General features: G+C 43.8%; 1 protein-coding gene across 1 annotated transcript in view; it reads right to left on the reverse strand.

Annotated features, from left to right (window-relative positions):
• Positions 1 to 13,840, reverse strand: part of mdh1b (malate dehydrogenase 1B, NAD (soluble)) — a 50,189-nt gene that overhangs the window by 11,373 nt on the left and 24,976 nt on the right. Inside the window, exon 6 of the mRNA XM_080757042.1 lies at positions 3,673 to 3,772. The gene's annotated coding sequence lies outside the window, so the exon portion shown is untranslated. The remainder of the gene's footprint in view (positions 1 to 3,672; positions 3,773 to 13,840) is intronic.

Raw genomic sequence — 13,840 nt, forward strand, 5'->3', positions numbered from 1 at the left:
ATGATTTGTGATTTGATGATTCCTGCAAAAGTGTGCTTTGGGTGGCAACTGTGTTTATGGAGTAGTGCGTGTGTGTCTGTGTCCTTAAAATATATTTTTGTCAGTAGTCGTTTATGTGTATGATCTATTGTATGAAAAAATACGCTGGTGTCCAGGAAGTTAATCTCTGTTGGATGAATTATGTGTTTGATGGTTATGGAAGCATGGTGTGTGTTCAAAATCTATAAAATGTATCAAACTGTTGTAAGGTGTGTGGCCAGAGCCCTATGATGTAATCTAAAAATCTGAAATACATGGTGGGTTGTAGTGGACACTTTGCCAAGGCCTCTCTCTCCCACTCACTCATGTAAATGTTGACATAAGCGGGTGCAAATTTCTTGCCCATAGCTGTGCCCTCTATCTGTAAATAGTGTTTGTTATTAAATGTGAAATCATTGCAATTGAGACTAAGTTCTAATAGTTGTAAAATGGCATTGTCTGGTCTAGTGTTGTCCGGGTGTGTCTGGAAGAGATTTCTAACTGCCTGTAAACCAGTGGCTGTACTGTATGTATGTTAGTGTAAAGGCTGTCAATGTCTATGGTGAAAATGTATGTGTGTCGTGGCACGGCTATGGGCTTGATTTTTTCCAGGAAATCATATGTGTCTCTTAGATAACTGGCGTGTATGGTGGAGAGGGGGTTGAGGAAGTGGTCTATATATTGTGCTAGTGTACTGTATATAGTACATATATATAGTATTATATAGTGTCAGACTGCTGCAGTCTGACACTATGGGTCTGCCGGGAGGCACCTCCAAGGGAATAGTCCAAGTCTGGGGATCCTTATGGATTTTGGGTAGTAGATAGAATATCCTAGGTCTGGGGTTATCGGGTCCATAGAGGAAGTTGCGTTGTTTGGAGGTGATGTAGTTTTGGTGATAAAGTGTTGTAATTATTTGTCTGAGTTTGATCCGAGTCTGTGGTTGTATGCTGGCTGCTATGTGAGTGTAGTATCTTGTGTTGGATAGTTGTCTGTTGGCTTCATACCGTATGTGTATGGGAAATTATCTAAAATGACTATTTTTGAACCTTTATCAGCTGGTTTAATAACTATTTGTGTGTTGTTCCGCAGTGTTGTGATGCTGTTCCGTTCGTCTGTGGTCAGGTTGTCAGGTCTGTCTGGTGATGGGTGGTACTGATTAAGTGTATGGTTATCTAGCTGTATGAGAACTCGTATCCTGCCGTCCACCTGGGAGAGTTTTGGCTCCCAGGTGGAGGGCAGGACAAAAGGTGTATGTCCGTCTGTCTGTGTGTTTTGGAAAAAGTCTATTCATTTAAGTCTCCTATGGTATCTATGTGTGTCCCTTCGAAGTGCCTCCCAATCCGTCCCTGCAGGAATGTAGGCGAGACCCCTCTCCAGCAACTGGGCCTCTGCGGCCGCGAGACGGACGGACCTAGACAGGTTCAACACATTGGAGTGGGGGTCAGGTGCTGGTCGGAGGGACTGAATGGCTGTGGGACGTTGAGAGGAAGAGGAAGGGGGGGGAAGAATGGTGGTGGGCGGTGTGGGAGAGATGGGAGGGGGGGGAAGAAGGAGGAGGAGGAGAAGGGGAGCCTGTTGGGACCAAGGCAGGTGCCAGAGGAAGAGGAGAGGTAGGGCAGAAATCCAGGCTTCGGCTCCTGTTCAGAGAAAATTTAAATGAATGAGTGAGTGAGTGAGTGAGTGAGGTCGGTCAGTCTGTCTGTCTGTCTGTCTGTCTGTATCTAAAAACAGTGTTTTAAGGATATTGGTGTGTTTTCTGTATCTAAAAACAGTGTTTTAAGGATATTGGTGTGCTTTCTGTATCTAAAAACAGTGTTTTAAGGATATTGGTGTGTTTTCTGTATCTAAAAACAGTGTTTTAAGGATATTGGTGTGCTTTCTGAATCTAAAAACAGTGTTTTAAGGATATTGGTGTGTTTTCTGTATCTAAAAACAGTGTTTTAAGGATGGTGGTGTGTTTTCTGTATCTAAAACAGTGTTTTAAGGATATTGGTGTGCTTTCTGTATCTAAAAACAGTGTTTTAAGGATATTGGTGTGCTTTCTGTATCTAAAAACAGTGTTTTAAGGATATTGGTGTGCTTTCTGTATCTAAAAACAGTGTTTTAAGGATATTGGTGTGCTTTCTGTATGATCTAAAAACAGTGTTTTAAGGATGGTGGTGTGCTTTCTGTATCTAAAAACAGTGTTTTAAGGATATTGGTGTGCTTTCTGTATCTAAAAACAGTGTTTTAAGGATATTGGTGTGCTTTCTGTATCTAAAAACAGTGTTTTAAGGATGGTGGTGTGTTTTCTGTATCTAAAAACAGTGTTTTAAGGATGGTGGTGTGCTTTCTGTATCTAAAAACAGTGTTTTAAGGATATTGGTGTGCTTTCTGTATCTAAAAACAGTGTTTTAAGGATATTGGTGTGCTTTCTGTATCTAAAAACAGTGTTTTAAGGATATTGGTGTGCTCCGTCCGTCCGTCCGTCAAGATCTACTCAAAACCAGAGCAAAATGTAATGCTATTTAGCTCTAAACAGGGAATACACAGTAGCAGTATACTTGAGCACACATTAACTGACCCAAAACTAAGGAAAACATTAACTCGATATAGACTCAGTGAACATATACACAAGTATAAAAAAATATATATATATATATATATATATATATATATATATATATATAATACTCAAGTAAAGTACAGATCCTCAGAAACTGTAGCCTGCTCAATTTAAGTACATTTACTCAGTTACTGTCCAAAGTCCACCTCTAGTGACAGGGTTGAAAAGTGATTTTAAAGCAGTGCTCACAGTTTATCCAGCAGAGGGGAGCATTTCTTCACTGTATGCTAGAGAGGGGGGGTGGGGGGGGGGGGGGGGACTGTTGTATTTCTGAATGGAATAAAGCCTATTCCATATGCCATAGACCTTTATTTTATGTATTTTAGATTAAAATCACTATAGTTCAAGCACCATATGAAAATCAAACTGGTCTTTGGGGACTAAGTTTGCACACACACACACACACACACACACACACACACACACACACACACACACCTTAGCCCCTGGACCATCTGAGACACAAACATTTCAATTTTATTTTATTTTATATTTTCACCAATACATGTCTGCTAATTTATTCCACGAGGATCCAACTTGAGGGAGATTGATGCCATGTTTCCATTGCCTCTCTGGGCAGATCAATGGACCAGCCAATAGCGTGTGACCAGGCCACCCGAGGTGGTATACTGTAGCCATCTCTGCTCAGAGATGCTCATAAAGTGTAAGTGATGGACCAATAACAACCCTATAGCTGGCTGTCTCAGCCACTCCGCCACATTGACTATGGGGGAATGACTTTATGTACATTCCCATTAGATGGAGGGGGGGATACCCGCCGTTCCTTTACGGCTCCGCGGATAGTTTGATTCATCACATCGCAAATATGCATCATTCATCACCATATATCCCGATGAGAGCTTATCAATTACTTTTATTGGCCCGTTTGCTTAAATTCAACATGTACCGGGGTAAAAGTCCCAGGGGGGTAAGAAGACAATGGGCTCCCGATTGAGTACCGTGTTGAGAAATTCAATATGGGGCCCGTCCGCCCAAGGTTTCATTTTGGCGAAACCACAAGTTTTATGTGCCAATAAATAACTCACATTTTATATCTTTTGTGTCGTCGTCGTCGGGTGCTCGAGAGGAGATGAACTGCTGTCGAATAAATCCATGACCTCAGGCGATCGCAGTGGGTCAGTGGCACTACAGTATGGCAGAAGATGAGGGACAAATGACGGCACTCAACAATCTCCATGGGTGTGTCGTGTGAGCACGTGTTTCTGGTGGAGAGAAATTGAAAAGAGAGTGAGAGAGGCATACACAGGATGGAGGGAGCAAGAAAAATGGGGAGAGGTAGGTAGTGATGAAAGGGAGAGAGACACACAAAGAGACAGCAGGAGAGGAAAGTATAGAGACTGACTGAAGCGGAGAGTAATTGAGCTATTTTGCTGTTATTTCCTTGCAGCGCATTTCCAGAGTTATCAACTTCTAGTCCTTTGGCCGTTAGCCATTCGTTTCAGATACCAGCATGGAGACCGAGGTTCAAGCTGAAAAGGAGATGAGTGTTTCCAGGAGTTACATTTTGGGCCCAGTAGGCTACAAAGGCTGAAAGGCGTGCATTCCATTCCATTGAGGGTCTACGTGCCACTAATAGTTCTCAGGTCTGGCGTTTGTCCTCTCTATTTTCTCAGTCGGACGCCTGGCCTCACCTTATTTTAGATACGCCACTGATGAGGATCATCCAGAATGCAGATGGAGAGACGGGCTATATAGGTGCAGACCATTTGTTTTTATATTTGGCAGCCTAGGGCAGAGGTTCCCAACCACTGGTACGCGGTCGCGGAACGGTGCGTGGGACATGTCCCACTGGTACGCGAGAAGGGAATCCCAAGTTTTCCAGATCAGTGATGTCACTGACTGTGGTCTATTAACAGCTTTGAGTCTGTGCTACTTCCGTGTTTCATTGCATAACAGTGACGTCACTGTCGAATCCTTGGTATCTTTACCGTTCAAGTGTGTTTAGCAAGCAGCTGTAGCCGCGTAACAACAAGCTGTAGCCTATTTTTCACGCTCGTGCTAATGAAACAAAACACTACACGGTACAGGATTATTATTTCATGTAAAGTATCAGAAGATGATGTAACCCAGGTAAAGTAATGTGTCACTCTGCATGTTTAACAAAAGTTTTCCACAAATTCATTTCTGAAAAAGACCTATATATACCGGTAGGCCTAACCTTTTTAAGTGGTGCAACCACTCCACGTCCTCGACAGCACCCTATCTTTCCATACCCACATCAATAACACCATCCGGTCCGCCTACTTTCACCTCCGCAACATCAACCGCCTCCGCCCTTCACTCACCCCCAACAACACTGCCATCCTAGTCCTTTCTCTGGTCACCTCCCTCCTCGATTACTGCAACTCCCTTCTCTTCGGTCTCCCCCACAAACTCCTCCATAAAATCCAACTGGTCCAGAACGCTGCAGCCCGCATCATCACCAAAACCCCTGCCATCTCCCACATCACCCCCGTTCTTCACCAACTCCACTGGCTACCCATCAAATACCGCATAGATTACAAGATTCTCCTCAACACATTCAATGCCATCCATAACCTCTCCCCCCCATACCTGTCTGATCTCATCCATATCAACACTCCCACCCGGTTACTTAGGTCTGCCTCCTCCACCAACCTCACTGTTCCCCCAGCTCGTTTGTCCACCATGGGGGGTAGAGCTTTCAGCCGCTCTGCCCCTCGCCTCTGGAACAGCCTTCCCCCCGACATTCGAAACATGGACTCACTCCCCACCTTCAAATCCCACCTCAAAACTCACCTATTCAGACAAGCCTACTCCCACCTTGAGTAGAAGTCTGCTGCAGGCCTTTGTGTGTATTTTAAACTTGTTTTATTGTATTGTATTTCTTTTCTGTTTTGTTAGGCGACCTTGAGTGACCTGAAAGGCGCCATATAAATAAAATGTATTATTATTATTAAGGAACAGCAATGTCTGTGACGTTCACCTACCTATGTGTTCACCTATGTGGCCATGAGCACCAGTATATGACTATGAGTACCAGTAGGGGCGCAGTTGTGCCAGAAACAGAGAGAGAGATAGTATTAGTGCTGCACTGTTGCCTGCTAATGAGAGAGAGAGAGAGAGGAGAGGAGGGGGGGGAGAGGGGAGTTGCACCACTCAGTTCACACGGGTGTGATTTTTTTCTTAATCAACCTATCCTTGATGTATCATTGGCCATTTAGGTCAATGATATAACATGTTGTGATAATAATATAGCAGCGGGTATAGGCCAAGGGGCCAGCTAGGCACTCCAATGTTGAAGCGCTGGGCCCTAGTGGTAAGAGGAAGGACTGCAGGCGGACCCGTGGATTCTTGACGAGGAACCGAGCGCTCAATGTTAAAGCCCAGCTGCACTTCCGCAAATGCTGAATCAGCGTTCCGGCAGCCTTCCGGGTGCTTCAAAACGCCACTGAGCAACTTCCACTGACATGAATAGCGGAGGGGGCGGAGCTTCGCGCCAGTTCAGTCTCTATCCTTTTAATACTCTATGGTATAGGCTACTTGAAGCCAGTCAACGGTCTTCCGTGTTTTGGTACGATGCTGCGTGACCACGACATCCCCCCCCCCCAACCATGCCGGTCCGCGAATAAATGGTAAATGGTGCATTTATATAGCGCCTTTATCCAAGGCACTTTACATAGATTGTGCATTACATTCACCCATTCATACACCGATTGCGGCGGAAGCCATGCAAGGTACCAACCAGCACATCGGGAGCAATTTGGGGTTCAGTGTCTTGCCCAAGGACACTTCGACATGTAGACAGGAGAAGCCGGGATTCGAACCGCCGACCCATGGATCATTGGACGACCTGCTCTACCTCCTGAGCCACTTTGACTTTGACTTTATGGTCATTTTTTTTATAAATGGGACCATCATTTTCCAAAAAGAATATTATGACATTAGAAATGAGACTTTAAACTAGTTACTGGAAGCAAAAAGTATTCATGACCATGTTTATTAAGGTAATACAGTCTAGGTGAAGTTGGGCCCAAATACATGGACTTCTATGGGGCTATGGGTTTTTTTGGGCCCAATGACAGTGCCACAACAGGCCATTATATGAACTTTCATTTCCTTAGTGGCTTCACAAAATATCTGTCTGACTGCCCCCCTGCACTACTCATAGCCATAGATACTACTGGCCTACTGAGTGACATGCCAATTGTACCATGAAAACACATGCCATGATTTTGTAAATGTAACTATACTGGCACGGCACCTATAATATGTGCCACTTTTTCTTTTATTATTTAAAATGTTTGAATAGCCAACATATAAATGGATAAACTGGTTAAAATGATGGACAAAACACATTTCTCAGTTGAATATACATTGGTTCTGACATACAACAAAGTCAATGAAGTATAAATGAGCCTGGCTTGAGGCACTAACGTTAGCCACTGGCCCACCAGAGTGTGAGTTGAATCTCTAACCTTGACTTAGTTACATTTCTCCACAGTGAGTGAATTGATGGATGACTCCTCTATTTAAATGTTTCGCTTGTGACACACACACACACACACACACACACACACACACACACACACACACACACAATCCAGTTGTCAGAATATGAACACATTCCGTCACATGCGTGTGCCCCATACGACTAATGTTCCAGAGAATTGAACATGCCATTCCTAGATTGCATTGCGGAGGGCAATTTACATGTTGTAATAAGCTTCACATATATCACACTGAAGGAGATTAGAGAGCAAGAACTGTATATCACACCACACACACACACACACACAAACACACACACACACACACACAGTAGCCTATACATCCAACATAGAAAACCCACATATCACATCTACTGTCACAGAGGCACACACACACATTCATGCGTGCATGCTTCCCAGTTCCCACCCACAGATAGTTGTGCCCAGGGCCACAAGCACTGCCACATAGCCCGTCAACACACACACATCGGCAATTATACAGACACACCCTCGTCCAAACAGACTGCAGTGTTATGTTATGTGGTTGTTTATGTACGTGTGTATACGGCTGCAGGGAACGTTACGTTGCCAGACAGATGGATAAGGAATCTGTGCTCTGCCAAATAATCAAATTAATGTATCAGAGAGAGACAGACACAGAGAGAGACAGACACAGAGAGAGAGAGAGAGAGAGAGAGAGATGTGAGTGTACTAGTGTAGGTGGCTTAAAATAATGGGAGACGGGCCAATGGCACGGAGACAGAGGATGAAAATGTAAGGATTGAGAAGGAATAAAGAAAAAAACAATGGGCTTGACACCAGATTGGCTGTGCGAGTCTCAAGGTGGTACAGTGGCATCTCTCTGCCATCTCAGCCGCATGCCAAAATCTGCCATCAATCGGGCTCTGATTTTACAATTGTGTGACTGACACCGCCTTACATCTCTGACCTCATGTGCCCACATTCCACTTTGAGGTCACTTTAATCCAGATGCTTCTGGTCTTAATGTTCAAATGGTGATGTTTTGTTTTCTGCTCCAAAGTAATACCCTTGTTGGGTCTGTTTCTCTTTGACTTTTGAAATGGGATGATCCGATATCTCTGCTGTCCAGAGAAAACCTCATAACTCCAAAATGTTCTTTTTTCAGGAAATGAAAAATCTACATTTTAAGGAAATTAATGAAACCTTATATATTTTTAAACGATGCAATACTGCCTCATCAAAGTTGGTGTTGTGACTTTAGATATTGTCTTATTACTTGCATGCGAAGGAGAGAGGTGGTGGAGTTAGCCGTTTTAGCAGACAGTTTGAGGGTCCAATAGAATTAAGAGGGTTTTGTCCAATGCGTCTTTCCATTGGTGCAATATTTTCGAAACAACACACAGACGTAAAGGGTGTTCAATAGTACTGATTTATGGAATAAAATCAAAAACCTCAAAAATGCAGTTATGAGGTTATTTTATGCCGTTTCAACTCACATGCTTTGATTTTGGGGAAACCCTTTTTAATTGTTCTGCGTACCATCATCTGCTCCAAAAGTTATACTTCATTGACAACGTTTCAAGCCAAGGCTCAGTTTGACCAGATGAAGAACCATGGCTCGAAACATTGTCAATAAAGTAGAACTTTTGGAGCAGATGAGTGTGCAGGTTCTTTTCTCCTTTTCTACTTTTCTCCTTTTCTGCGTAGGCTACCATGCATGACATCTTTTTTTATCTTCTGTTCGTTGTGTTATTTATTGTTTTAAACAATACATAAAATATATGATGCTGTTTTAACCACCTGAGCCCTATAGCAAATAATTGGACACATTTTCAGTGACGCAATTTGGTGAAGACGGAAAAAGAGCTACAGTAGGCTAAAGCAGGAGGCTACAGGTGCAGTTGCAACTCATGTCTGTTTTACTAAGTAAGAATGGAGGGTTTAAGTGTTTCATACTATACAGCAGTTTTGGTGAACATTGGTTGTGTTTTATATGCTTTATAAATTAAAAGGACTTGACCTGACTTCTAGCCTTTATTCCATCCTTATGTTTCCTTTCTCTCACCCTACACTCCTACCTTTGTTTCCCCTTCTTTGTTCCATCTTTCCATCAAACCTTCTCTACTTCCTCCTCCGTGCCTTCAAACCCTTTACTTCGTTTTCCCTTTATGTATTTCTATAGCTGAAATCCTGCCTCTGTGTCTGACCCAGTTTTTCATTGCTTTTTGATTTTTCTCTCTCTCTCTCTCAGCCAAACCTGCACACTTGGTAAAGTAAGGTGAAGAAAAAGACATTCAATTTTTTCTCCAACTGGAGAAACAAGTCATTTTCAAAGATGGAGTGGGTTGCAAAAGTTCTGCACCCGAGACGAGTGAAGAAAGAACAGCGTGAGTCCATGCATGGTTAACGCTGCATGCCTCAGGATAAAAACTGTCTACCTTTCTACTGGAGAGCCAAACCAGAACAAAACTGCTTTAAGATACACACAAAAACCGAGTTATTGTCTTTCAACTGCAGAGTCGTGTTTTAAAGAAGTTCTGAGGGTGGTTTTATAGAATGTAGTTATGGACGTATAAACCCTGTAAGCTGATGTGCTTTCCCTGTATCACACACACACACACACACACACACACACACACACACAGACACACACAGCTGATTCATCTGCAAAGCAACCATCTGCTCTGCACTCTCCACAGATCCCATATCACATCACAGAGGCTAAAGGGGCACTGGGATGTAGCTGCAGCCACATCAGAAAATGAGACTGACCCCGGCTTTTATATCCCAGCGTTCCCCGTGACCCCCGCCCTCCTCTCGCCCACACCACCCGGCTCATCACACAACAATGCCTTTCCCATTATCTCTCTCCCCACTGCCTCCCTCGCCACTCCACAATATTTACCCCCACAGTGATCTGATTTGGGCTAAAGTGTGTGTGTGTGTGTGTGTGTGTACACCTATTGAAACGCTGAAAGAGTCTCCAGAACCCCACATATCGTTGCTTTCGGGCAGAAACCTTTTTATGTTTGTGTTGTAAATCAACGCCTAACCTCCATAATAGTTTCACACAAAAGTAGAGAAAATAACAGATCTACAAGCTCACAGTTTCTAAGCTTGTAGGTCGGCTATTATCACCAATTTTAATCATTTTTAAAATAATAATAAAAAAGGAATGGTTTTGGACTTGCAAGGTTTCCACCCGAGAGCAATAATTACAGTAGATAGGTTCGGAGTGCACAGGTGTGTGTCGTGGACTCGTGGTGTGTGCGGCTCAAATGGCTTCCAAAAGAAGCTCCCTTATCGCACCCCTTTCTCGCCTTGCGCTTCTCTCCCTCTTCTCTCGCTCTCTTCCCCCCGATGAGCCTTTCAAATAGGTAATTACGGGAGCAATGAATGGAGGCTGTCTGCTCGCTGCCTCCCTATTGTATAGCAGCACCTGTCCCCCCATAGACAGCAATTACATGGCACACCTAAGGGTAGGGAACCAGCCATTGTCTGCACATACGCCTATACGTATGTGTGTTTGTGTGGGTAAATGCGGGTGTCTAACAGTGTTTCGAGTGTGTTCACCTGCATGCAAGCGGCCGTGTGTTTGTGTGTGTGTGTGTGTGTCAGTGTCCAGGGGAGAAGACATTCAACAGCACAGGCTCTAAATCAATACATACACAATTGTGGAAGAAGACACAGGGGGGATGGGGAGGGGGACACACCTTACCCGCCAAATTGTAGTCCGGTGTGATTTGAATATGGCTCATATTGCATTTTCTTTGTCGTAGTTCAATTAATCGTGTATACCTATATGTAAACACCCCCGAGACTGAACGTTGCCCTGCACACAATACCTTTTTTTATACTCTAATAAAATAAATAATAATAAAGCCTCTTGTGATTTGTATAGCTGCGGTGGAATATTGCTCTTTTGTTTCTACCGGTCACACACAGTATTATCTATTTTGGGCATTATTATTATTAGGGGCGGCGGAGGCTCAGGGGTAGAGTGGCCGGATGGAAACCGCAAGGTTGCCAGTTCGAACCAGGGCTCCCCCAGAGTTAGTGTCGAAGTGTCCTTGAGCAAGACACTGAACCCCTAATTGCTCCCGATGTGCTGGTTGGTGCCTTGCATAGTTTCCGCTGCCATCGGTGTATGAATGTGTGTGAATGGGGGAATGCAATGCACAATCTATGTAAAGCGCCTTGGATAAAGGCGCTATATAAATGCACCATTTACCATTTATTATTATTATTATATATTTTTAAATAAAATCACAAATGCCTATGTCTGTCCATCGATTGCAACACTGTCATACGACAAAGAAAAAAATGTGGCATTAATTTATGAATCTATTTGGGTGGTGTGATTTTATCATTTTCGGGGGGCAAATCACCCCGGCATTAACATGATCGACTACTGGCAAACACATCCTGGCACAGACCGCCTCGTGTCTTCTGAAATGATGTCAATGACTGTGCCGCCTGCCAAATGGTGGTTTCGGCCGGCTGCTTGGCAGAGCTCCAATCCCGTCGCAATCAGAGGCATTCAGAGGGGTGCGTGGAAGATGTTTATCAGCCATCGTGCGTCAGGTCGCACGTGAGGTCTCTGTGCTTATGATCAATCAGTGACATCGTCACACGGGAACTAACGAGGCCTCTTAACGAAGGCAGCGTGCAGAAAAGGGGGATATAATTAGGAATCACTTGATTATATCGCTCCGAAATGGATTTGCGGCATCGGGGGAGAAACATGTTTCTCAGAGGAGAGGGAGAGACAGATCTGCAGCTTTCTAGCTTTTCTTGTTTTGTTTTTTTGTGGTGTGCTGAGATGTAGTGGGGTATACGTATCTATAAAGTAACACATTGACATACTCAACTAAAGTATACATAAAAATTGTATCGTATCTGAGTAAATGTTCTTAGTCTCTTCTTTTCCACCACTTCTCTCAATCCATTGTTCAAAGCACTGGAGCTGCTAATGGGATGTAGCTTATTGGCTGCTGCAGGGAATCAAACTCTCAAATGAGCTGAGCCACTGTGTCAAATGACACAATTAGAAGTTGTCCTGCTACATGCATGTTTGTTCTTGGACATTTACTGGTCGCAGTGGTCTGTCCACAGATGAATTTGCGCCATTCTAAAGTCATCAACCAATGAACATGGAGCCATTACAATAGCCAGGAAGTGGAGATGGACCTCGGCTCTATGTCATCTCACAGCGACAGCTTAATCACCATTGGCCAAAATTAATGGCCTTAATCACCGCCGTCCAATAGCGAGCAGACAGTATAGGCAGTCGGCAGATTGAAATACCGTTCACTCTCTGCAAAGACTGTATCTTTTTATGGCGGCAGTGAATCTAAAAGGAATTAAACACTTTGCAAGCACAACATTACTGTGATGAGCTCAAGGTATTATTATGATTATAAATTGTCTATCTCAGTGCTCACAAGGTTCATTGTAGATGCCATCAGCTTATTTCATTGCTCCCCTGTGATAGCGGAGGGGATGGAGGAGTGGAGGAAGAGTGCGCAGGTCCCTTTGCCAACTGTCGACGATGACTGAACACTTTGGTGCAATCAATTCATACGAAAATATCCTTTTCAAAGCTTAGTGCTTTTCAATGTTCAAAACCCTGGTCTTATCTACTACATCTCATCCTGGTCTTATCTATTACTACATCTCATGCCAGCTGTGCTGCTTGCAGATATGCAAGGGCCTTTCTGGCACCCGAAATGTTAATTAAATTATAAATTGACAAGTCAACAGACAACAGCCTGTATCTGGGGGGTTGGTTTGCGAGGCATTAGAGGAATGGTGGGGTGGATTCCCTTCATCTTGACTTTGCAGAACAGTGGTTCAGCGGCTGGAGTGCCGTCCATTCCTCCCCCTCACGTTTTCTTAAGCCCACATGGCTCCTGGTTCTATATGGAAATGTTTCATATAGAGGAGGAATGGGAATTTGTCATTCAGCATTACTAATTAATCCCTAAATTAACAACTCTCTCTAGAGTGTGGCATCATTCCACTGGATGTCTGGAGCGCTCAGCGGAGTTTGATCCCATTTCAGGCTGAGATGGTTGGAGTGTCTCCCAGTCCCCGACCGATGCCGGATTGTTGGGATTGATGCTGATCAGCCGAGTATACTACCACTGAATGATCAGCCGAGTATACTACCACTGAATGATCAGCCGAGTATACTACCACTGAATGATCAGCCGAGTATACTACCACTGAATGATCAGCCGAGTATACTACCACTGAATGATCAGCCGAGTATACTACCACTGAATGATCAGCCGAGTATACTACCACTGAATGATCAGCCGAGTATACTACCACTGAATGATCAGCCGAGTATACTACCACTGAATGATCAGCCGAGTATACTACCACTGAATGATCAGCCGAGTATAATACCACTGAATGATCAGCCGAGTATACTACCACTGAATGATCAGCCGAGTATACTACCACTGAATGATCAGCCGAGTATACTACCACTGAATGATCAGCCGAGTATACTACCACTGAATGATCAGCCGAGTATACTACCACTGAATGATCAGCCGAGTATACTACCACTGAATGATCAGCCGAGTATACTACCACTGAATGATCAGCCGAGTATACTACCACTGAATGATCAGCCGAGTATACTACCACTGAATGATCAGCCGAGTATACTACCACTGAATGATCAGCCGAGTATACTACCACTGAATGATCAGCCGAGTATACTACCACTGAATGCCCATGTTTTGTCAAA

Source organism: Protomyctophum bolini (assembly GCF_963924005.1).
Source record: "Protomyctophum bolini genome assembly, chromosome: 23".
In the NCBI taxonomy this organism is placed as follows: domain Eukaryota; kingdom Metazoa; phylum Chordata; class Actinopteri; order Myctophiformes; family Myctophidae; genus Protomyctophum; species Protomyctophum bolini.